The sequence below is a fragment of the Cydia amplana genome, chromosome 2 (assembly GCF_948474715.1).
Source record: "Cydia amplana chromosome 2, ilCydAmpl1.1, whole genome shotgun sequence".
In the NCBI taxonomy this organism is placed as follows: Eukaryota; Metazoa; Arthropoda; class Insecta; order Lepidoptera; family Tortricidae; genus Cydia; species Cydia amplana.
The window spans coordinates 761,919-787,708 of record NC_086070.1 but is presented as its reverse complement, the minus strand read 5'-3'; the positions used below and the strand labels follow the sequence as shown (position 1 = coordinate 787,708).

At 36.9% G+C, this 25,790-nt stretch overlaps 1 protein-coding gene across 1 annotated transcript in view; it reads right to left on the bottom strand.

Moving 5' to 3' along the window:
* The window catches only part of LOC134662001 (vesicular acetylcholine transporter), a 35,524-nt gene that overhangs the window by 4,857 nt on the left and 4,877 nt on the right, over positions 1-25,790 (bottom strand). The window contains exon 2 of the mRNA XM_063518238.1: positions 25,283-25,534. The gene's annotated coding sequence lies outside the window, so the exon portion shown is untranslated. The remainder of the gene's footprint in view (positions 1-25,282; positions 25,535-25,790) is intronic.

The window sequence follows — 25,790 nt, the reverse complement described above, 5'->3', positions numbered from 1 at the left end:
TTTACCTCAAGTGACGCATTTACCTCGGTTAACCTTACCGTGGTGTGTATTTTAAATATTCATTTACTTTATGTAACTATCCACAATTGTGTGATGTGTTTATGAAATTCGCTTTCAGCTCGTTTCATAAACCCTCGTATTATAATGTCTTTCTTTATGTAGCAGTCACATAAGCTACTAATTAAAACCACTCATTAAACATTTATTGAAGCAAAAGCTGTGGATAAGCCTGGCCGGCAGCCAAGTGAGGTAAGTTAACAGCCAAGTTCTTGACATCCTTCAGCTGATGGCTCTCGGGCTTGGCCCGGGTATTAACTTTATAAACTTGATTGAATAAGCAATACAATTGCTAAGGTACAAACAGCAAAACTCCTAACGGACCTTATTACAAACGGCATAAGGTCCACCAATGTACAGCTAGTTAACAGTATGTCATATAGACGACAAAACAATCGATTGTCACCGTATTAATAAAAACCGACTATGTAGTTTTAACGCTACGGTAAATAATACTAACTTAAAAATACCTACATAGACTGATAATCATTCATGCTTAAATATAAGCAAATAACAAAAAGTTTCACAAGTTTTCAATAGCCGCATATGTTGAGTATCGAAGAAAAATATTGTTACAATATCAGCATATCCACCCCACAATTATAATATTATTTTAATGTTTCCACCAGAGGAAATGTGGCGTGCTTTCCTATCGTGCACCATAACTGATTACATCTGCCCCTTTACAAATGCACTGACATTTCGTAAACCTTATTTCAAACACATAGAGTTCAATTTTGATCAGTGAAGTTGTACGTGCCCTTGGGCATCGAGTGCTTGTTCGTGCTAGAGCGGTGAAAAACGCCCCTGCCTCGCATGTTCGAGAGGCTATTATGTAACGGCGTTTTTTCGATGGTCAACTAAAGTAATTGGTTTATTTATTTGTGAGTCAAGGTGTGTTTTCACGGCTGTAATCATGCTTTAGGAGTCTTGAAAAATTTCACTATATAGGTATTGTAAATAAAACAGTACCTAAGTAAGTATAAGAAAATAGATTTGTATTTTATTATAGTGCTAAAATTAATATAACTAAAATCATATTGTGTCTTAATTTTCTTGACAGTCGCTTAATCTTCAAGATGGCGCCCTAAACATTGTCAGGACAACGGTAATACGATACATTACAGCTACAGAGAATTGTGAATCTATTTTGTACCAATACAAATAAGTCCTACTTACTACTAATATAATCCTATCATAAATTTGTAACAGAGAAATACAACATAATACATAAAACTATTTATATAATAAATAAACATAATAAAGTCTGCTAATATTGATTCAGTCTTCAGAACTTTCTCCAAACCGAATCCAAAAAGGGCATATTATATCGTGGAAATCTTAAAAGTAAGATATTTCTTGAATTACCCGCGATGATAGAGCAACGAAGGCTTTCTTCGTGGAGTGTTTGCGATCGCGTTACCCGGGAATCCCTTGGGTACACGGATGGTTTACGTTACCTCTAGTGCAGCTGAGTACCTTACACCCACACCTTAGGTATACGTCTATACGCGATGTCAGTAGAGATGCGACATTGTTTTTAGAAGACACAACCAATGAAATACTTAATAATTAAAAAAAAGTGGGGTTAATTTTTACAAGCTTTTATTGTAATGTTTGTTTGTATGTATTAGTCTTAACTTAATATCACTTCCCGTAATTAAATTGAGCTGAAACTATACATACATATATTATGTAAGTTAGGTGACAATCGAGCTGATCTGATGATGCCTACAGGAGGTGGCCATAGGAATTCTGTACAACGCCAAGTAATTGGGTTTGTTAGAATTGTCTCGATGAGGATTCGTTTAGTTTAGTTGCTGGTTGAAAGAAAAGTACAGTCAGTGATAAACTCCCTGTATTAACAAAAAAACTTGAACCTATTATTGTCTACGCTGTCGATTTTCTGTCCACCTCATTCTCTAGTCTATTTGAGATATTTTACTAAACGTACTTGTCGCAGGTGTGGTTCCGTCTGAGCAATTTCCTGTTTATAGTGCAATAGCGTCCGAGATAAAGAAAATTGCCACGTAAAACTGTGTTTCGATCTAAAATTCCAGAAAGAAGAATAGCTTCAATGGAATTCATTGAATACCTACCTATGCCATAACGAATCGAAATTATTTAAGGCCTTAGCTAGTTTTATTTTTTCATTATTAAACGACTATGCATATCAGTACATAATACCTATACTTTGATCGTTTATAATTTATAAGTACGTACCTATATAATTTTTCTTACAATTTCTCGTGATTTCTTTAACAGCAAATTTTGTAAAAAGATAGCCTACCCAATATACAATATGAATACAAATCCAATTAAGTACCAAACCTACAGAATAACGTTTTTCTTAACAAAAAATCAAATACCTACTTAACTTATGTATTTATAAAAGTGTTTTTTTTAGAAAGCCTTAGAAGTTTCAGCACAAACTAAAAATACGAGTAAGCCTTGCCTTTGCTAGTCTCAAATTGGACCATTCGCGGTGACCTCGGGGCCAGACGGGTCGATACCTTCGTTTAAAATAACCTGCGACGTGGCTTAACAATTTAACATTGCTCCAATGGGCGTATGTTGTAGGGTTTTTTTAATGATATAAGAGGCAAACAAGCAGACTTATCGCTGTAGACTGCCTCGGTGATCATCTCGATAAAAAACGTCGGACGCCTCGACCCGGACCCGGACCGGTCTAGCTTGAGTCATCCTTTATCATAGACTTTGGGAGGCTAGTTATTATCACATGCCAAAATATAGATAAAGAGTTCGACACGTAAGAAAGCAATGTTTGTCTTATCTTCTTATTAATCTTATTATTCTTCCCTATTTTATTGCATTTGCTAAAATTTACAATTCTCACTGATTTTTTTGGAATTGAACTTGATTTTTTCAAGTTGCAAAATCTTTTCTGAGGTAAATTACTTAACAACTCGAAAATTCTTCTATTTAAAGAGCCTACTTATAAATTGTCGACGCGAGTTTTTCTTCTTTAAGCCCGCTTAGCACCTTTCTCCAATATTATTATTTTCGTATAACTTTTGCGCTCCTTGTTTGGAATAATCGGGCCTTTTACAGTGAAAACACCGGGAGACGGGGTCGGAATTTGAATCAGACGCGCTAACTAGATTTGTATTAAAGCAAACAGCAGGCGTATTATGGATGGCTTTATCCACGTGATAAAATAACTGTCACTTTTTAACACCGCGGGATAGAAAGTGACGGACACCGTTTTATCACGCTGTCACGTAGACAAGACTGACCATCATATCCGTACAGGAGCATTTAGGGGCGGAATTAAGTACTATGTTGTTACATTTTTGTATCTGACGTCAATTTTTATTAAAATAATATTTGTGAAGTTTCTTTGTAAGTATATCTACATATTTTTGACTATAGAAAAAATAATAGTATTAACCTACGTCACACCAGTACGCCTACCATCAGTTCGGCACTGACATAAACTACATTGAGAACGTAATTTACTTTCTATACATCTCGCTCGTACTCGCATATTAGTGCGAACGAGATGTATAGAAAGTAAATTACGTTCTCGATAGCGTATGTGTCAGTTTTGACACTGTCAGTGACTCATGGTATGGGCTCAGTTTAATTAACATAAAAAAGGTATAAGTAACAGACGATAAAAAATCGTGGGTTCAAACTTCGGATGTGTTGTGTAAAGAGACCGGACAAGTGCGAGTCGGACTCGCCCACCGAGTGTTCCGTACTTTTTAGTATTTGTTGTTATAACGGCAACAGAAATACATCATCTGTGAAAATGTCAACTATCACGGATCATGAGATACAGCCTGGTGATAGACAGACAGACGGACAGAGTAGTCTTAGTAATAGGGTCCCGTTTTTACCCTTTCGGTGCGGAACCCTAAAAAGGATGACTTTGACTACTAAGCGTTATACATATATACCTATATATACCTACGCTAATTTGGTTATTTTATTGCAATTTGGAATACATACCATTCAGTCACAAGGTCCAAAAGAGTTTGTTAATTGTAAAACTAAGATCTCACGACCACACTGTTATCGCAAGTTAATATAAAACATTGTAAAACGAATTTGATTCTCATAAATCAGTAAATGAATTACGAAAAATAAATTACACAGGTAGGTATAGAAACGTTTGTTGAAATACAAAAAGAATCTATCTATAAATGTTTGAAATCCCCGTTCATTTGGCGTCGGCCCCTCAAAGGGCAGGTAGGGCGAGGTAATTTGAGGGCCCGTGCCCTCAGGGCCGCGGGGGTGCCAGCTTACTGGCTGAATCAAACGTGTTTTGAGAGAAAATGCAGTCTTTTATGCAAGACTGATGGCAAAGAGGGGTTATGTTTAAAGGCCTGTGCACACCGGCTTGCGTGTGCGTGACGTGCACGTGCGAGTGCGCTAAAATGTTGGAGCCGCACACTCACACGTCACGCAAGCGGTGTGCCGTCTCTCATAAGGATCTGTATACTACAACGCTGCACGCGCACGTGCACGTCACGCACACGCAGCCGGTGTGCACAGGCCTTTAAGTGTATAAAACTTTGGGTGTGCTGAATCAATCTCACTTAATATTTTGAAAGAAACTGTAGTCTCTATTTAGTACCTATGTGGAATTTAAAAACGTAGAATAAAAACTGCCGAAGGTTAGTGCTATATATCTATCATATTTACATCATCTTGGTGCCTAATTTTTATAGGTCCGTAACCATAATGGCAAAAACAGAGCTCTTTATTGTTTCATCACGTCCGTCTGTTTGTCCGTCCGTCTGTCAGTCCGTATGCCACAGCCATTTTGCCCGAAAACAATAAGCTATAGGTTTTTCAAAGTATCTTTTATAGGAGGCTCCCATGCATTTCTAAAAATTAAGAAAAATAAATCTTTAAGTAATAAGAAAAACATGTACCTATATGGACGAGTATATCATATTGTGTTATATATTGTATGTTTCACCATCCCTGTTGATTCACACCTGTAATTGTCACAGAATTTCCTGTCAACAACAGTCTTCAGAACAAAAGCTAACCTGCACGGTTCATTCCAGCCAGGCTAAAACAAACCTTAAAGCGTAAGCATAAGGTCAATTATTTAATAACTCGTGTCAGTAATTGCTACTGTATTTGCTGCCAGCGCCAGATTCGGGAACAAAAGGCAAAGCTGCTGTGCTGCTGTTCCCACACTGTTGATTCCTTGATAGGCAAATATGGACCTTATTTTGCTGCGTTAAGGTCTTAGTTTAAATACAAAATAATTATTAGACTGTGGCTACTAAATCAATGAATTTTCTATTCAGATCGACTTAGACCAAACTAAGCGGAGCTGGTACAATGGGTACTAAGATACGATAGGTACTATACACACTTAAATGGATAAATCAAATTAAAAATAATTTATTGTCAGGCAACAAAGGCCCAAAGACCTTGACTAACATACATACAATAACTACAATCTTAACCCGACCCGCCCCGGCTTCGCACGGGTTAACAAACACGTAAACCTTCCTCAAGAATCACTCTATTGATAGGTGAAAACCGCATGAAAATCTGTTCAGTAGTTTTTGAGTTTATTGCGAACATACAAACAGACAGACGCGGCGGTGGACTCTGTTCTATAAGGTGTAGTGATCTATAAAAAGTAACACTTGTTACTTTTAAAATAAGTAACAAGATTATATAATATAGTGAATTACATATTATTTATGGCGTTCATAAGCGCATTGTAATATGCCTAGGTACTTAACTATCCTTATTATATTTTTCATGTTATAAAAGTAAAATATAAATAAGAGAATTTTTTTATGTTTTACAGTTACTTATATTTAAATCCTAACCTCATTTTCATTTATACTTTATGAAAATTACAAGAATCTTTAAAAGAGATCGTTAATGCATTATTTGACTTCATCTTCATAATTAAATAATGATTTTCCTTCCCTTCATTCCATTAGGTACTTTATTTAAACAAGGCCATGAATTCATTAAATAAATACGCCTTAAGCACAAATCTGGCTGGAACCAGTGAACCAAACGCACAGCAGGCGATACCAACACAATTACTCTTGCCGTCATAATGGTCGGGTGGAGATAGGGTTGCCAGATGGTCGGGATTCGGCGGGATTCTCCCGATTTTTAGCATGTGTTCCCGATTCCCGACAAAGTGAAAATTGTCCCGAAAAACAGCTTCACGTTATAAACAATAATTTCAAGTTCCGAACTGTCGTCGAGCGAGGAAGCGACCCGCGTCGAGCCCGTCAGCGCGCGCGCTTGGCGAGAGTGGGCAGAGCAGCTGACGTAATGCCAATAATGTAAAATATCGTTGTTTTTAATACAATTAATTTAGTTTGAATGGTTTTTTTTCCCGACTTAAAGCCCAAAATCCCGAAAAATTTATATTTTTTCCCGATAATAGCGCCTTTCGATCTGGCAACCCTAGGTGGAGACGATCAAAGAGCTGTAGGGCTCTGCGTGTACTGTAACCTAGATACAGGTTGGTAGACATTTTAATAGTATACACCTACCGTTACTTTATATTTGCTATTGTCTTTTGTTAAAATCTATTTTTAAATAATCAATATATGTATTTAGTAAGTAGGTAAATAAGTAAATAAATTTTTGGGGACAATTTAGAGAATATAGAGGAGCTGGGTTATTACCAACAGGCGGTTTTTCTAATCCTAAGCGATCTGCGATGTACATACACCGTGTTTTTATTGAATTCCGTTAACTTCGGGGTATGGTTAAGTACGTTTAAGAGAACTAAATGGCATAGTTATTGTTCAAAAAATTTTTTTTGTGCTTTAAAAAAAAGTTTAGAAAGTTATTAAATGTAGCATATAGCGTTGTTGTAACACGGGCATTACATTTAACTCAGCCAAACAATTGAAATCTGTGACGTATCAATGTCATTTCAAACATCGATCGACCGAGATTGTACTTAAGTTTAGTAGCAAATGTATGAACTCATTCTAAACACTAATCAATATGTAAACCGGCCCTAAGGCAAGTGTACACGCTTGTAGAGGCATGTAGGAAAAAAATGAATTATTGATTATCTCCGAAATGGAGTTACATAATTAGAATATTGGTGTCTTTGAGAAAGTTACTTGATTTAAGCTGAGGAATGCACCCTTAAAATTAACGGAAATAAAAAAAAACACGGTGTATATTAATACCTACTGAACGACTTTAGGACCAACTCCGCTACGGTGCATTGGGATAACCAAGGGCGTAGCCAGCCAGTGAACTAGGGGTGGCGACTTGATAGACCTGGGGGGGGCAGAGGCCATAGAGGGGCATACATTGTATGTAAAATTTGACCTCCAGGGGGGGCAGATGCCCCCCCCCCCTGCCTGTACCTGCCTACGCCCTGGGGATAACTTCGGAAGCGGGGTAAACTCGAAGCATTTTCTACTGTAAGCACGATGTTTTGGTTCATCATCAACATCATATCAGCCTTTTATCGCCCACTGCTGAGCATAGGCCTCAGTCAGATGTTTTGCTTGCAGTAGGGTAAATATGTTACTAAAATATAAATGCTTCTGGTTTTTTAGATATTTGGCATTTTGAAATTCACCTTATAGGCGTCAGTACGATTTTTATGCAAAATCTACATAACATCAGTGTGTAATAGGTTACCTATTTATTGCTCTTTAACAGATTTCAAACGCACGAGCGACGCGCAACAGGCGGTAAAATAATTACGGCTCAGTAGAGACGATCAAAGCACTGCAGGGTGCTGCGCTTGAGTTGGTAAAGAAGTATTTATGAAAGCTATACTAGGTATATAGAATACTTACCTGAAGCATTTAAAGCAATTTTATTAAAACGGTATGATTTGATTGTCATTAACAAGTACTGGGGCCCGTTTCTCAAAAGCGTGTAACTTGTAATACAAGCGGATGTCACTTTTTGACAGCTTTTGTTAGAAAGGGACTTCCACTTGTATTACATGTTACAAGCTTTTGAGGAACGGACCCCTGGTAGTTGAGCGGACGACGGTACCATCGCCCACACTGTTAACTGACAGTTAGTAAACCTTATTACAAAAGGCATAAGGTCCACCGATGACCATCAGTTAAGAGTGTTGCTGTTTGTACAAGAGGGTGAGTAAAGCCAGGGAATTAGAAGAAAACAAAAGATATGGCGCGCCGCGCGAAACTTATCAGTGAGAAATACAGATTTTAAACAAAAACAAAAATTTAAACTACTTTACTTTTTTTTAAACCTTTGCGTTTTTCTATCTTGGTTAACGTATTTTTTTATTTTTTATTTCTTAATTTTCTCACCGAAGCGTCACCGTTGCATACATTACTGTAGACTCTATTTATTTATTCCCCGGCGCCCGAATCTGATTTAACAACTAGTTACTGTTTAGATCTTATTTCGATACGACCTTGAAGGCCGCTCACGCTGATTTTTGAACGCGAAATTAGTTGAAAGTCGTGAGTGAGATGCGCGCCAATCACATTACGATTGCCAAGGTTGTATCAAAACCATAACAAGTTTTAAATCTAAATAGGCCTCCCGGTCTCCCCTAACCCTAACGCCGCGGGGCCTTTGTCCGCAACTCGTAATTTAGTTACGGTTTCCATACCGGATACAGGGAAGTGAATAAAAAAAAACCATTAGCCTCCCTGTTTCATTAGTCGAGGTCAAAAATGAAGGATAAGTTCGGAATTCGCATTGTAAATCAGGTATATCTTACTACCTCGTCTGAGTTGTAGGAACATAAACCTAGGTACAAAAATAGTATAGGCTAGATTTGAAAAAAAAAAGAACTTTATTAAAATATTGTTCTCGTATATATTCAAACAAAAACATAACCAAAATGAAAACCTTCTCCGCTACGAGTCCTCAGCGACGCTTGTAAAAAGTTACCGAAAAAATGTCGCCATGTCGCGTTCCATACCCGTCATTCTTTTATATTACTAAGCCGAAACATCGTTAGCTCCGTTACATCGTTCATTCCAATTCCATGAATGATAAGAAGACTCCCAACCAGACCATCCAATCTCCAAGCCAAATGGAAAAGGAAAACAACACTTATTTTTTCAACCTTTTCATTACAAATATACTCCAAAAAATCTGCCTAAGCCCTAAGTGAAACCGATAAAGTCTAAAGTTAAACGAAAACATCTCGATTGACGGTAAAGATAAATTGGTCGCTCGCTTTTTGAGGGGAGAATGGGCGAAAGTGGATTATAACGCCGGGCTCAGGGGACAGGGGAGAACGGGGCGCGGTGAGAAAAGTTTGCGTAAGTCAGCTGTAATCCGGTTTCGTCAACATTGTTGGATGCTATAGCAAAATTTGAAATTTTAAAATGATGGGTGAAGATTTTGAACGTGTATTTTTTTAACGTAAAGCATTTGTTTATCTCATAACAAAAGTTAATCATAGGATAACTGACTTGAATTGGTAACAGGGGCTGTATCGGGCATTAATTGCAATAATATAATACATAGATAGATATATAGAATACACTTTATTGGCACGTACGCGGTACACCTCAGTAAAAGATACAGCTTAAAGAAAACTTCGAGAATTCTGGGAATATACCTACATACATACAAAAAGATCCCAACGTATCCAGAACCTCTTTGAAGTCGTTTAAAAAATGAATAATCCTACTGTCAACCCTTCAAACCGAAGGGTTTTCGTTCCAGCGATAGGTCACGCGTCGGTTCAGCCAAGGGCTCTTGATACCGATACCCATTGTTTTTGAAGCGGGTTTAACAATGCCCGTTGTGATCATTGGAGGGTTAAGGCACTTGTAAGGGCATTTGTCAAGGTAAATTTAACAATAAGCGAGTTTTCGTTGCCACTTAACCCTTACCCGAACTGACAGTTCATAAGTGACAATAGAATGTACTTGTTATTCAATCAATAATGAATATAGTTGAACACATATTTCAAGTGTGGCAAGTGGTAGCTAGCTAGCGCGAAAATTGCGACGGAAGATATGGATTTTATCTCCATTACTTTCTAGCTATTTTATTCGAAAATTATACTGCTGTGCTGTGGTATATAGGGTAACCATATAGGTAACAGACCTACAAATGAAAATAAATGAAAATTAGACATGTACATTCGTGTTTTTCTATCGTAAGTTTTTTTTTAAAGGTTTTGATTGGAGTTTGCTCTTGCAAATGTAGTGAAGTTTCTGTGCAATTTTTATTTATTTATTTATTTTTGATTTAATAACAAACCTAGAATTTCGCGTTAGCCCATCAGGGTTTTGTGATAATTCTACTACTCGTCTGGGCTCGCGCACACAATGAAAATACTACTACGTATTAAAAGAAGAAACGTTAGTTATCATCTCGGCTTCCTCCCTCGCACAGGGGAGACATGTGTAGATTGAGTAATGGGGGTAACATGATACAGGAAGATATTAATTGTGTGCCATGTTTGCCGTCATACGATGACGTGTTGAGTTCGCTATTCTTGTTATAATTGGTATTGCTAATCGTTTATAATTATTATTAGTTTGAAACACGTGGGAGATGGAAGCAAGATCTTAGCTTGTCAGTGAGACATTTAGCTCGTGTAAATTAACTAACTATAGCCGAGTATCTTAACCTTTCATGTGTGTGGTGTTCATAAATTGCGGGTTCAAACCACTGTTGTGCTGTGTAGAGCAGAAAAAATACTTACCGATAAAATAAAATAAAATGTGACTAAAAATTCGGCTGTAATCAATCCCGTACATAGACAAGATGTTAAGTTTTTCAATTTAGAATACTGACTCATACTAATGAATCACAATTTTTCTGCGTATCAGTGTAGAAGTGAAATGAGGCCTTGTTAACTATTTAATAAGTCAAAAATATATTTCCAAAGTATATCTGTATAGTCTACCTCCGATAAACTTACAAAAATCTCAAAGTCTAAATCCGATCAAACGGCATTCTTAAAAGCCGCAGGCTTCCCACAATTATTACTATAGAAATAACTTTACATATAATATTTGCCAGTAAAACCATTTTTACTCGCTTAGTTTACATTTTTAATTATTTAATTGAACATAGGTAAGTCGATTAAACAGAAATCATAATCAAAGAAGTAAATACTCTAGTTCAATATATACCTATAGAAAATAAGTAAATTTGAGACAGACAAACCGTTAGTCATTAAATTTTCACGGGCGGGGGCACCGAGTAATTGAGGGGGGAGACCGGGGCCGAAGACACCCTCGCAATACACGTGGATAGGTACTTCTCATATTTGTATACTTAATAAATGTTCGCAGGTAAAGGACAAATCGCTTGGTGATTAATAAAAAGTAAATTAATAAATTTTCAGTTCCAAAAGACTATCATTACGGAATACAATTGCTATGTACGGAATATCATTTCATCTGGAAAACATCGTGAGTAAACATGCATAATCATATTTATTTATAAAATATTTAACATTCATCTCATATTACAAACAAAAATAACAAGTAAATTAAACTTAAAACATACATATATCTGGGAAGAAATTCAAAGGGAAGACTCCCTTTGAATTTCTTCCCAGATACTAACTTAACCCGAATTGGGCCAGCGAGGAGACTATAGACTAATCTCTCTCGTGCAAGAGAGGAGCCCTGTGCCCAGCAGTAAGCCGTATATAGGCTGAATAATTATTATTATACCCCAGTTTCGAGGTGTGTATACGTTCGGAAAACATTATACGCTTTCTCTATCCGTCGGGAACTATAAACTGTCTGGATACTTTCCTTTCACGTTTATTCACACACTTTGTATCCGACATCCAACCAGCACCACCTTGTTTAAATCGATCCCTGTATCAGAATCTCTTTTTGGTAAAAGTAGTTCAAGCTTATACTGGTCTCTCGGTAAGGAATTAGTTAAAACGCTGTATATAAATAGTAGTGTAATGGTAGGGAGGTCGTTAGGAGCGTCTTGTGGGGAGACTAATGTAGGTGAAACTAAGTAAAACAGGCTTACAGGGTGTCGTATAGCTTGCTTCGTATGAGTATACCGTGTTAGGGATTTTGATAATGGTTTACTAAATACTATAGGTGCATTACATAGAATTATTGCTTGTTTCTTATACATATTTACCTCATCGCTATGGTTTAATAAGCCATCCTTTGCTAAATCTCAACCATAACTTTAAATCTCCTGTTTTTAATTTAACTATAATGTGTAAGTAATTGTTACAGTGAAAAACATTTCCACATAATTATAATGATAATTTACGCACAAGTCTACACCTCAAAAATGTATTATGTCATAGCTAAACCCTGACATGTGCCAGATATAACGGAAAAGGCATTGCGTACCCGCATAAGTTAGTAAGAAGCAGAAAAACCATAACCAATAAAGAAATCCTCTAGCCTTCCGCCCCGCGTTAAATCAACGTAAAGGAAAGCTTATGACGCTTGTTAAGGTATAGAAGCGTTATCAATAAATAACATGGATGGTATCATCGTAAAAAAGGTATAATACATAGAAAATATATTATTTGAAGGAAACGGTTATTATGAAATTTTATTTTTGTTACAGTCATACTCGTAATTGTGCCTTAAAGATCGCTCACGCTGATAGGTGCATGCGAAATTAAGTAAAAGTCGTGCGTGAGATGCGCTTCAATCAAAGACAATCATTAAAAGGTCGTATCAAACCCAGTTCAAAACAATAAGAAATTGTTAAATTTGAATCTAGCTCAGTCACATTTTTTATTATTAATAACTTTAAAATAACAGGTTTTTTTTTCAGAGTATTATCATTTTTATGGGTTTTACTTTTCGTGTTTTAATTATTTTTGCACACTGAGCCCCTTGTGTGTGTTTATTCGATAGCGTGACGAGCGTCCGCGTGTGCTTTATGTATATTTTGTATATGGGATTTTGACCAGCGCGCCAAGCGTGACGTTTTGGAAACTCAAAATCCCGCTCAAAATGACTCTTAACGCAAAAGCCTATAGCCCGTCACGCTATCGGATGAAATTTACACTAGGGGAACAGATATAAATATTATATAAGAATAAGAATAAAAATAAGAATAATTTATTTATAATAAAATAGGTAGGCAATCACAAAGGTGTCCGGTAAGCACCAAACTAGGCTGAGCCTGTATCTTGGGGCTTACAATAAGTTCGTCACGAAAGTCTTCTTCTTCTTCTCCTAAGCTTTTTTCCTGCTCTCAGCTTTCAGCTCTCCTTGTCTGTCTTTGCCATTTTACCCTATCGTATCCTGAGGTTAAGTTCGTCACGAAAGTAAATACCGGGAACAACGAATGAAGTTTTAGATAGAACTAGTGCAAGTGTACGTGAGTGGGAGTGTTAATGAAGATAAGATAAGATTATTGGAAGCAATACCGTTGCTGGAGAGCAATAAACGCCTTTATTACCCCTGCAAGCGCCCTCTGGGGGGCTTTATATAAGCTGTGACCTTTGCATTGCTAATACTGCGTTGCACTTTTAGATCTTCATAAAAGTCAACTTGGAAAATCGCACGGAATATTAATTTGTTAGAATTGATTTAAGGAATAAGCAAAAAACGAAAATTAATAGGTAAAAACATCCTGGTCCCTAGTAGTTTTGGGTGCTAATAATGTAGTAATGTGTCTGTCGGCGGTCTGCCGGCAGACACAACTATCCTAATTTCCGCTATATACTGACAGATTTGTCAGTCAGCTACATCTGTCAGCCTGATCTAACGTTCCTATATCCCTAACTATTCATTGGTAACAAAAAAGGCAAGGTAACATTTTAAGCTAAGATGTTCATTTTGTATTTCCTTATGCTCTAATAATACTTCTCACTTCTTACAAGCTTTTATTAAACTTGCCCTCTTAGTATGTTATGTATATATGTACAATTGTACATATGTGTGGTTAATCTGTTAGTGTGGGTCAAATTTTGGAACTAAATTTGACCCGATTTCCGATTGAGCTGAAACGAAAGAAAAGTACACACGGCGATAAAAGCTTGTACCAAACATATTTTTTTGCATAAACTTATTTTATTCATAGAAATACCCATGCCACAAAATACCCTAAAGTATCTTGGAATATGTTGTAGATTATTCGGTCGATTAGGCGCGCGCCGGTCGGGCCATAACTGTCGGATGTTATCGGTTTACAAGCAGGCTATTAGGCTGCAAATCATCGCGGGAAGGGCGGACTATACCAGGGACCCGATACCGGTATATTTTTCATACAAATAAACCGGTATTCAATTGCGGTATCACGGTTTGTTTATGTATATTAGCTAATGTGATCAATCATTAATTCTATAATATCAAAGAAATATTGTGAAAGGTATGAGATATTTTGATTTTTAGTTATACCGGTAACGGTCCCTGGACTATACACACTAGCGAATTTATAAGAGTTTTTTTTTATGTTTATGGAACGTTTCTTACTTATTTTCATTTAGTTACCGTCTACAATTTTTTTTGTGAGAAGTAAAGTAAAAAAAGAATACGTCACAGTCAATTGTTAACATCATACTTTTAATACGAGTACTTGCGTTAAATGCAAGCATCGTAAGGAAGATAAATCAACGAATGTCCCCCTCCTTGACATTATCGTAACGAGCGTATCGCCTCGCTTCATTGCCTCGCCGCCTGCTGCCTCGCAAAGAATTGGTCGCCATGAATTATTCACTAGGTGTAAGAAACTTTTCACAAGGCGTTTAGGAACTTTGAATTTATAATTTTTTTTAAATAGAAAGGGTTGAGGTATCGCTTGATCAGCAATGTTGAAAGATATTTAAAAATATGGTAGGAGGGATAAAGATATCTGACTTTTTAGTATCAATTAGGTACCTACCAAAAAAAATCTATTAATATTTATTTTTGGGACAATTTTCTTATTTTTGTGTATCTGCAAAATTATCGACGTTGAGGTTGCAAAATCACCTAGATATTTTATGTTGAAGCAGCACATTTTAGTACAAAAGTATACACCCGTTTTCTGTTTAAAACTAATTTAGTTTTTTAATTAGTCTCTTAAATACAGCCCTATACAAACAAAGAAAACCTACTTAATTCAAAAATGTACATACACCTACCTCTCAGCCTTCAAATAACCCGTATGCAATAAAGTGCTCAAGACTCGTAAAGTAGACCACAAAAGTTAGTGATCCAATCTACCCCACGCTCCCCTAACAATAGAACCCGGGGAAGGAACTAAAAGAAAATGGCGGTAATTTTGGACCGGGCCGAAATCGCCTGAAGACATTCAGGGGTGCACAGGGGAGGGAAGTATTACTTTATCTATGTGTTGGTCAAGTTTTAACTCCCGTTCAAGGATGCAAAAAGTATTATAATAGCACAAATATTTTGTACATTTCGTCATACTTTTCAAGCTGTCGTATAGCGTAACTTTTACAATGGAACCAAACCCCGAAACAAATTAGCGCTTTCAAACATTTCAGCACCTAGGGTTACGTCTCAAAATATCGATACGAACAAAGTCACAAAGATATTATACCTTAATATATGGGCATGGACATATTGTATATTTTTGAAGTGAAAACTTCTTTAGCGGCGCTGTGCACTTTTTGAGGTGGGGAAAAAATGTTAAACTCGCGACAGATCACGTGACCGTAAGACGGACACGTGACTTGATCGAAACACTGTTACATTGTCATTGAGTTTTCACTTCTGCCGGCACTCCCGGAGTGCAACCCGTTGTTTTTTTTATATTTGTTTATTTTTGCAAAATTGCATACTTCCTGTACGAATGTAATTCATTCTTACAGTGGGTATGTACTACCTATGTACATTTGCAGTTGAGTGTACATTAAAATTATTTAAACTAATACACTTTTATTTTTTAGGGTTCCGTACATCAAAAGGAAAAACGGAACCCTTATAGGATCACTCGTGTCGTGCGCCTGTCTGTCTGACTGTCTGTCCGACCATTCCCCTCCCCCCTTTATCTCCGAAACTACTGGGTCTAAAATTTTGAAAAAATACACAATATAGTTCTTTACCTATAGATGACAGGAAAACCTGTTAGAAATAAGCAGTCAAGCGTGAGTGGGACCTAATGTATGGAACCCTTGGAACGCGAGTCCGACTCGCACTTGGCCGGTTTTTTAAGTCGCGCCTATTCATAGAAAACCAATAAACATCCTTATCCTGCCAACCATAACGCTAACATACCAATACTGTCAAAACAATCTCGATAACCGGGGAAGTGGGGCAAAATCGCACAAGCGCCAGAATGGACACACTACAAGTGTCAAATTACGCAAACGATCTCGATAAGCCGGGAACACAGGGGTGAGTGGGATACGCTGATTACTCTACTAGATATAGCATACGAAATTAACCTAAGTTACTTATCAAGCATTGTACTCCTAAACTTATTAATAACACGGCCACATTTATAAGTAGGTACATCTTGAGGCTCGATTCATTAAAGCTTCTTGTAAAACAAACGGTGGAATTAACTGTCGCCTGCGGTAATTCCGGACCGATATGACCTTCAAACCTTCAAGAAAAGGGCGTACTCCCATCTTAAGGTCCAGCAACGTTTTTGGAACCCCTCTGGTGTTGCAGGTGTTTATTGGCCTGTCGCCATTTGCATACAATCAGGCGGGTCGTATGCTTCTTGGCCACCGATATCCTACTAAACTAAGACTACTACTAGGTACTGCCCGTCCCCCTCTATAAATAGTTAATACAGTTAGAAAAAGACAGGTGGTTTATCTCGCAGCCGAAATACAGTCGTGCCCTACTGGTGCAAGTTTTGTTATCCGTAATACAAGTTTTGTTTTATCTTTGAGCTAACTCGATCTATTTGAGGGAATCCCATATTATTAGTTTTAAATACAGAATCTACTGTCGGATAGTCTCGAGAGGTTACGCCACATGCCACGGATGCCGGTGCTGGCGCCACGCTTTTTGTGACAACCGGGACGGATGGGGAGGATTCTGTAATTGGGGGAGCACCGATAGGAAATATCTGCATAGAATAAAAATGCGGGGTCTATTGTAGGGTAGTCCAGAGAGCGCCACGCGCCATGGGTGCCGGCGCCACGCTTGCTGTAACAACCGGGACGGATGCGGAGAATGCTGTAATTGGGGAAGCACAGATAGAAATATCTGCGTAGAATAAATAATATCACTCTGATTGTGACTTCTTTTGTTTATTTAGAATAGGCATTATACGCTATAATACAATATGATTAATTTCAAATTTTTACTATTAAACTATAAACATTTTAATAAGATACTTAATTACATAAGTAGCGATGATAGTTTTATTATAAACTGTATTGTATGTTCATTTATTTTGGTTGACATTCTATGACTAATCAATTTTACAATCTTAACAATATTAAATTAAATTTATCCAAAAAATAAGTATTTTATTAAATAAGCAAACTACGATCAAATCATAAATTTTATAAATGTGTGGCCAACGAATTTCATTTTGAAGATTGTTTCATTAGACAAGCATAATTTCCGCAAATCCTAAATTTACAGCTGACCAATGAAAAGGGGGCCCAAATTACCCGCAATACAGAACGTATAAATTTTACAAACTCTTCATTGCCCAAAACTAATGCTACGACACATTCCTCTAATTACAAAACGCTGAATATAAAAGCAAAAAATCTCACACTTTTACGTAACAAATTTGATACAGTACGCTCGGCTGTAAAATGTCATATGTCATAATAAAATACGATTACATATGCTCATTTAGAAATAGGGAACCGGGATTGAGATTGCATCCGCATCGTAATCAGCGCCCTCTGGCCCGAGCACCATTTATCGCCGTAACTAACTGTTTCCTGTGCCGACCTGCCCCGCTCTCCCCTTCGTACGTGATGTAGTTTTCGATTTGCAATGGCCTGGGGTGCTGATGGGTATGTATGAGTTTATTTTCAGGGATACAATTCTATCTCTGCATCCATGTTTTTTGGAATACTGTAGGTACACAAAGTATTGGGCGTTTTTCAAAAGTGTTCCTATTTTTCTTAACTATAAAACTCCCGTGAAATTCATAGTATACTTATTGATTTTTCGAACAATTATCGTCTAGAGTCAGACCAAGATAACTCTGCAGTGATTTTTACATCACAGACGTGAAACATTGTTTAAACTTCATAATTTCATAGAAGTTTGACATTTAAAATAACAATTGCACGTCTGTGCTATACAAATCGCTGCAGAGTTATCTTGGTCTGGCTCACTTTTAAATAACATCGGTATGTAATAAAATTATAGTGATTTGCCTTAAACTTCAACAATTTCTAATTTATTACTAGCGATCTTACCTACCTACCTACTAAATGAATATTACATTAGCTGCACCCTACTTAATTAAAAACAAATAAATTCCATACACATAAAAGTTTTAACAAAAAATTAAGTTTAGCTCCCTCCGGCCAGATCCACATCCCCCTGTCTCCCCGCATTGTGGTACAACGGCAATAAATGTAAGGGGAGAGCGGGGTGTTCATTAAAAGTAGGATTAAGTGTGTTTGGTGGCACAATAAGGCTGCTTAGGACGCAAAGGGCTTAAGTCTTTTGTTAATAAAGGGGAAATTCGACAAATTGTTTTGAGTAACACAACGTTTGTTAGAGTAACCGGAACAATTTGGTATTGCTTTGAGATCTTTACAAGTTTGCGGTTTAGATTGTTTCTGAGATGTCGGTTGAATTAAAACGAGTAAAGGGGCCCACTGATTACCAGTCCGCCGGACGGTATCGGCCTGTCAGTTGTTCAGAATTGTCAACTTTTTGTTAGAACTGACAGGCCGATACCCCTTAAGAGGCCCCTTAAGAATGTCTCAAGTACCTACTTTCTTTTAACACGCTTTTATTAGGTCGACCTGTATGTAACTAAAATGTAATGGAATCTTGCAAGTTAAATTTGATCCACTTCCCGGTTTCCGATTGAGCTGAAATTTTGCATACACTACATAGTCGGGTGACAATGCAATATTATGGTACCATCGAGCTGGTCTGATGATGAAGACAGGAGGTGGCCATAGGAACTCTGTGATGAAACAACGCAACCTAATTGTGTTAGAGGTTTTTAGAATTGTCTCGATGAGTATTAGTTGTCTGTCGTAAGAAAAGTACAGTCAGCGATAAAAGCTTGTACCAAAAATGAAATTTTTGCGAAAAACTTATTTACACGTGAAAGTGAGTCTTTATTCTCTAGACAATGCACTTATGAATGTCAGAAACTACCACCGGTTCTAACCCTACACCTCAGCCCCAAGAAAATACCGGCGGCGCAAGAAACTCAGCGGGACTCATTTACAGCGCAGCAAATAAGTAATAATTTATAAATACATATTTTTGACCGATCTTATATATAACTAGCGACCCGCCCCGGCTTCGCACGGGTTAACAGATTATACATAAACCTTCCTCTTGAATCCCTCTATCTATTAAAAAAACCGCATCAAAATCCGTTGCGTAGTTTTAAAGATCTAATCATACAGACAGACAGACAGCGGGAAGCGACTTTGTTTTATACATACTATGTAGTGATATTGTCTTCGGTTACCGCGATAGATACTCATGAAATAAAACTATTATTAATGATTTTGCATGTCTAACTAGCCTGAATTGTATGATGATGGTTCATTATTTTGTATGTGGGTAGTTTTGCACAGTGTAGTTTTTCCTCAGTCACCCGTTGACCGCGAACGCTGTAAAAAGAGTTCGAAACGTCGCGTCGGGATGTCTGTAGTATAAATTCAATATACGCAATATAATCCGTTTTAATAGTTTTATTTCACGATCTTATAACTTTAGCCCGACACTAAGTAAATGTAGTACTGTGAGTACCTAATATGCGATGAATATATTATGTAGGTATATGTACGTAGGTACCATAATATTTACCCGCGAGAAAATACACGTTTCATTTCACTTTATTATTTTTATGTATATACAGAGAAGATAAATAGATCTAGTAAAAGACGAAAAATATACACCGTCTTGCTTTTACTAGTAAAAAGACTTTAGTGGCATAAAAGGCAAAGAGCTTTCTATAATCCAATGCCCAAAGGGGTTAGCGCAGGGTATGAAAGTTTTTTAGAGAACTACGTAAAATGTTGAAATGTGTCTAGCTCGATATTTTTAGGGCCGAAAGCTTGCTTTTTTTTTGCGCGTTTTGTTGTGCAAGATATTATTACAGGTGACTCTACCAATATAATAATATCACTACACCTTATAAAACAAAGTCCCCCGCCGCGTCTGTCTGTTTGTGTGTTTGTATGTTCGCGATAAACTCAAAAACTACTGAACGGATAATCATGCTGTTTTCACGTATCAATATAGTCTAGTGTTTCTTGGGGAAGGTTTCGGTGTATAATTTGATAAGGTTTTGTGTAACCCGTGTGAAGCCGAGGCGGATCGCTAGTATGTCATAAATTCACGCTTCTTTTCTACTACACAGACAATGTCGGGAGCGTTTTTTAAGCTAGGTTTAATTGATTAAAATTGATCATGTGCTAGTTTTAAGGTATTTATCCATGGGCCAATAGTTGGCTGAAAATAAAATTTTCATTTCATTTTATTTTCAAAATCATCCTTTTATTTCAGCGCCATCTGCCGGAATTGAAAGGCGAAGTCACGTAACGATTTATTGTCAGTGCGGGGCCAACCCCGGGCTCCCGTGAGTGTCGTAAAACACCGGGGATTGGTTCGGAGCTATTACTGAAATACCTTGGTGAGCAGTATTTTTATATCTCGTTAAAATTCGTTTAAATTAATTCCTTTATCGTTTACTTTTAGCAAAGATTCATTAATTGTCTTAGATATTTAAATTCTAATACAAATTGGTCCGGAAAATTTGACCGCTATTGTTTTTTTTTTTCGTGTCTCTGCTTGGATGTCTAAAGTGGAAGTTTTGACAATTTAGTTACCACAACATATTTTTTTCTTAGCTGCCAAACTCAGAAGCACGATTTTTTTTCTTACACATGTTATACTATTTGATGAATCTATGTTTTTAAATATAGGTACCAAATGCTTTAACCGCCGTTAAATAACCTTGGAATTAGTTTTTTTAATATTGAAGATTTATTAAGAAAAGTTATTCGAAAATCAATCCCCCAAATAAGGAATAAAAATATGGTTGACATTTTTAACACCGATGAAGCTAATTATATTATAAAATATATAAACTACATCTTCCAACGTGACACGTAACGCAACATACCCCAATTGATACATCCCGCTATTTAAATAATTGTTTGCAGTAATCTCGCAAAATAAATTCAAAGTTCAAATTGTATGTACAGTTAGCTGCAGAGCTAACCGACCCCCCTGCATAGAAGGAAGGATAGAGGCTTTATATTATAAAATACATAAACTACATCTTCCAACGTGACACGTAACGCAACATACCCCAATCGATACATCCCGCTATTTAAATAATAAATAAGCCGCTCCCACCCCCGACTAGGGGAACACACCTTGGCTTACGGTAATTCAGTATTTGCATTATCTAAGTGCCAAATATTGGCAGGTACGGTTAACATGTGTATAGATATTTTTCTATCATTTTGGCCGTGTTTTCAACAAAAGTCGATTTTAATAAAAATTAAAAGTTAGCTCGATAGACACAGGATACAAACAGGAAAACATGTCTAATTTTAATTTATTTCTAATCGTATAAATATGTATCATTAATTTAGTAATTTAGTAGAAACCCTATTATCTAGACAAAATCCAGACGGTACCAAATTACTAATAATAGAAATACTCATAATTATGTAGTTGGAAATTGAACTTTATATTAATTAGTCCAATTTTAAATTTAATTAAATTAATCGACCACGAGCCGGCCGCCTGCCACTTGAAGGAATAGGTAATCAGGACCTAAAAGCCGACGAGTAACAAATAGTAAGTAAGTAAAAAATAGTAGATTTATGCCTTTAATATTTTGTATTCTGAAAGTTTTCCAGTTTTCGTCCATTTTTTTTATTAGGCACTTTTTATTTTATTTTTATTGTGTCATTGTTTCATACGGAATTGAATATTTAAGCTATAATTTACATATTATAATATTTTCTTATAAACTCGACACAAATATTTTTCACCTTAATCCAAACATATTTCCCGTCTATTTGAACTCCGTCGTTTCCAACTGTACGGGTAGGTCGGGGCCCGTCGGCATCAAATATTCATATCCCAGGAGTGTCCGACCCCACTCTCCCCTCTGTTGCCATGTCGGGTAAATGTATGGAGAAAGTTAGACCCAAACGTACTTAGTTCGCGTCTGAAAGGGAGTGAGGGTTAAAATGGAATATTGTTTGATATTTTTAAGCCTGAAAATACCTACATTTCAGTAATAAACTGGCCTATAACATGTGAAATATATATATTTCCCAGTAGGTATAGGATTCTGTTGACATAATTCGGCTAATTTCTGTGTTCAATAGCTTTGGTTTTGAATTTAATATTGCTTCTATGACCAAGTAATTCAAGACAATTACAATATATTTAAAACGGACCAGTCAGGTAATTTCAGTCAGATTCAGATTTCACTTGATATGTGTGTGTGTGTGTGTGTGTGTGTGTGTGTGTGTGTGTGTGTGTGTGTGTTTATGTGAGTGATATGTCGTGACAGGTGATGTGTGTATGTATTTTAAAATAAGTGTGTCACGGTACTTTTCAAGTCAAAAAATTGAATTCAGGAATAATTAAGCTACAATTATTATCGATAAAAATCATAGTCATAACCTAAACTCTCTTTACTACAATTATCTAGAAATTTAAAATAAATTAACCTATTACATAATACTCAAAATTACCCTTAATTACCATAAATACACGAGAAAAATTACCCAAGAAACAAGAACCTCCCTCTCCGGATGAACCCTAATTGATGCAATTACGCCGGGGATCGCGGAGTTCGGAAACTATGATGAGCTAACGATAATTGACAAGCGTGTCAATTTCTGTCAATTATGGCGGTCGGAAGTGGTTTGGGTTATAGTGCCGTGACAGAATGACAGAATTTGATATGTTTATGGTTTTGTTGTCCGCCCGTGAGAATTGGATTAGCTGGTAATTGTTTTAGTGTTTTAAATATTAAATTGTAATAATTACTTAAGCTTTAATTGGTTGCCGAAACGTTGATAGTATAATATTTGATTATGTTGTAAGTGTCGAATAGGTTATACACATATACAGCATAACAAATGTAAGAAACTCATTCAATTGTTTGCAGTAATCGCGCAAAGTAAATTCAAATTTCAAGTTGTATGTTCAGTCAGCTGCAGAGATAACTGACCCCCCTGCATAGAAGGAAGGATAGAGGGGGTACACTATCTCTGCAGCTGACTGTCCTTATCTATGAAATGTGACTTAGCCTCTGTCTGCATTTGCTGGTATTGAGTACCTAAACTCGTCGAGTTACACATATAAATATCTAATATTTGGGTAACCGAGCTTCGCTCGGAAAACATATAAAAACTCTAAAATGCGCGTTTTCCCAGAGATAAGACCTAGCTAGATCGATTTTTCGCCCCCGAAAACCCCCATATAGCAAATTTCATCGAAATCGTTAGAGCCGTTTCCGAGATCCCCGAAATATATATATAAATAAATAAATAAACAAGAATTGCTGGTTTGAAGGCATTATATAGATAGATAGATTAAGTATAGGTACGCACAGAGGGAGTCATATTCCCCCAGCTGAAAACTGGCGTAAAAAATTCATCATTATCAAACAAGCAAATTGCATTAAGAACACAGAACATGACAAAATAGGCACAATGTAGGAAAAAAATATTTAGTATATCTTCAAAGCTTAAAAGATCTAAAAACGAAAGTAACAGGGCCTTTAAAAACAAAACAAAAGAAAAATAATTCCGAACCATAAAGCAAATTACAGAATTTTCCTATTTATTTTTCCAAGTCTCAACCAACATGACTGCTCCTTTGCTAATGACATATCGCACCCTATTTGCCCAGTCTGTGCAAATATTTGCTCGTTAGCTGCAGCTGACCCTTAATGCAATGACGTAAGGTTCATTATTGCAGTTTGCAGAGGCTGTTTGCTCGTATTTATGAGTTGTTTGACTTGGGCTTGTTGTTGGTAAAAAGTTTGGATGAAATGTAAATATTTCTGTGTATTTTTTGTGCTTTGTATAGAACATTGGTTTTAAAATTTTGTGCTTTGTTTAATTTTTAATGTGATATTCGAAAGATATTATTGGTAATCAAGAAAAATTAAATAGTACCTATTTGGTATTTTCCTAAAACGGCCTAGAGTAGAATTTAGATATAAGTGTTTTCAGCCAGGGATAAAAATCAGACCCAAGTCGGACTAAAGAGAAAAACCTATGTCATACATATTTTAAATAAATGCAGATTTGTAATAATTATAGACGTCAAGTACACAAAACTGGAACATTGCACTCAGTTTATGGATGAAATTCATTCATAAAGCAGGTATGCACTTTACCAGCTCGCTGTACGTCAGCATCAAATAGAGACTGTCAAAGTATCTGTAGGAATAAGTATGTCAGTTTGGCTGAATAAAGTAACACTTTCTGTATTAAATATTCTTCAAAAGTGCCTAAGTTCTGTAGTGCTGCTAGAGCTATAGCAGTGATAAAACGTCGAGCATCAGTTTATACGCTACTATAAAGTGAAACTTCAATCCTATAAACAGTGGATAGTAACAGCTGCAGGCGACGTCACTCAACCGCTGCGGCAACGTTGCGACGGCCGTTATGTAACACACCGATCAATACACCCCTTTATAATTCCTTTACTTTGTTCAGACACAGATTTTGTGAACACATGTGCCTTGTCACAATGTTAATGCAGCTTCAATGTTGACTAAAAATTATGTTTCGTATTGTACTTTTTGGATCATCAAGCCTGGGTAAAAAGTATAGTATAACTTTCAAAATATGATTGTACATATCTGTAATAACTAACCACCCCCAGCCCCAGCAGCTGTGCCCAGCAGTACGACATACATACTCGTAGGCTGAAATATTATTATTATCCCTGCATAAACCAACATTTTTTGTCAGAGCTTGCCACGCACTCCCCGGTGCCTAGATTCCCCGCTTAGCCCTCTAAAGAGTTCATTATCTAATATCTACAGGGCTCACCATACTCGTAACATAGGTACCTGTGCAATTGAGTTGCGTGATCCAACCTTGTTGGACAGGTATCCGGGGATGGTGCTGTCTACGCACACCCCAGCGTCTACTCATTATGACTCCAGGCTCATTTTTAATAAACGCAGGGCTTATATCACCACATACCTGTGTCCCTGAGATGCAGCGACCCAACCTTGTTGGTGAGGTACCCGCGGATGGAGCTGGCCACGCGCGCCGGCGACGCAGTTCCCCGCAGCGCCTGCAGCCGCCCCAACAGCGCGCCTTCTTCCTCCACTTTCACCAGGGGGCGCCCCCCACGTAAACTTTTGTAACTAGCCTAGTATAGTTTGTTTGGTTAAGCTATCAGTGCATGTTTTGATATGTATCGGTTTGTTCAGTTGCCGCTCATGGTGTGCTCTGTAACAATATAAAGCCCTTTGAAGCAGAGGTTCCTTCGCATTTACTATATTAGTGGATCATTGACCTATGCATATCGTTCGTACTTATATGTACATATATTGGTCCGAGCCAGATGCATTTCGAGTAGGTACCTAATACCATATCATATGTATCATAAAGAAATAGCTGCTCTAGGTTAAGTAGTGTAAAAATTAGGATTTCTTTTTCTTAAGGTGCAAGTAGGTTCAGCCAGCAGAGCTATTGAAAAATCGTA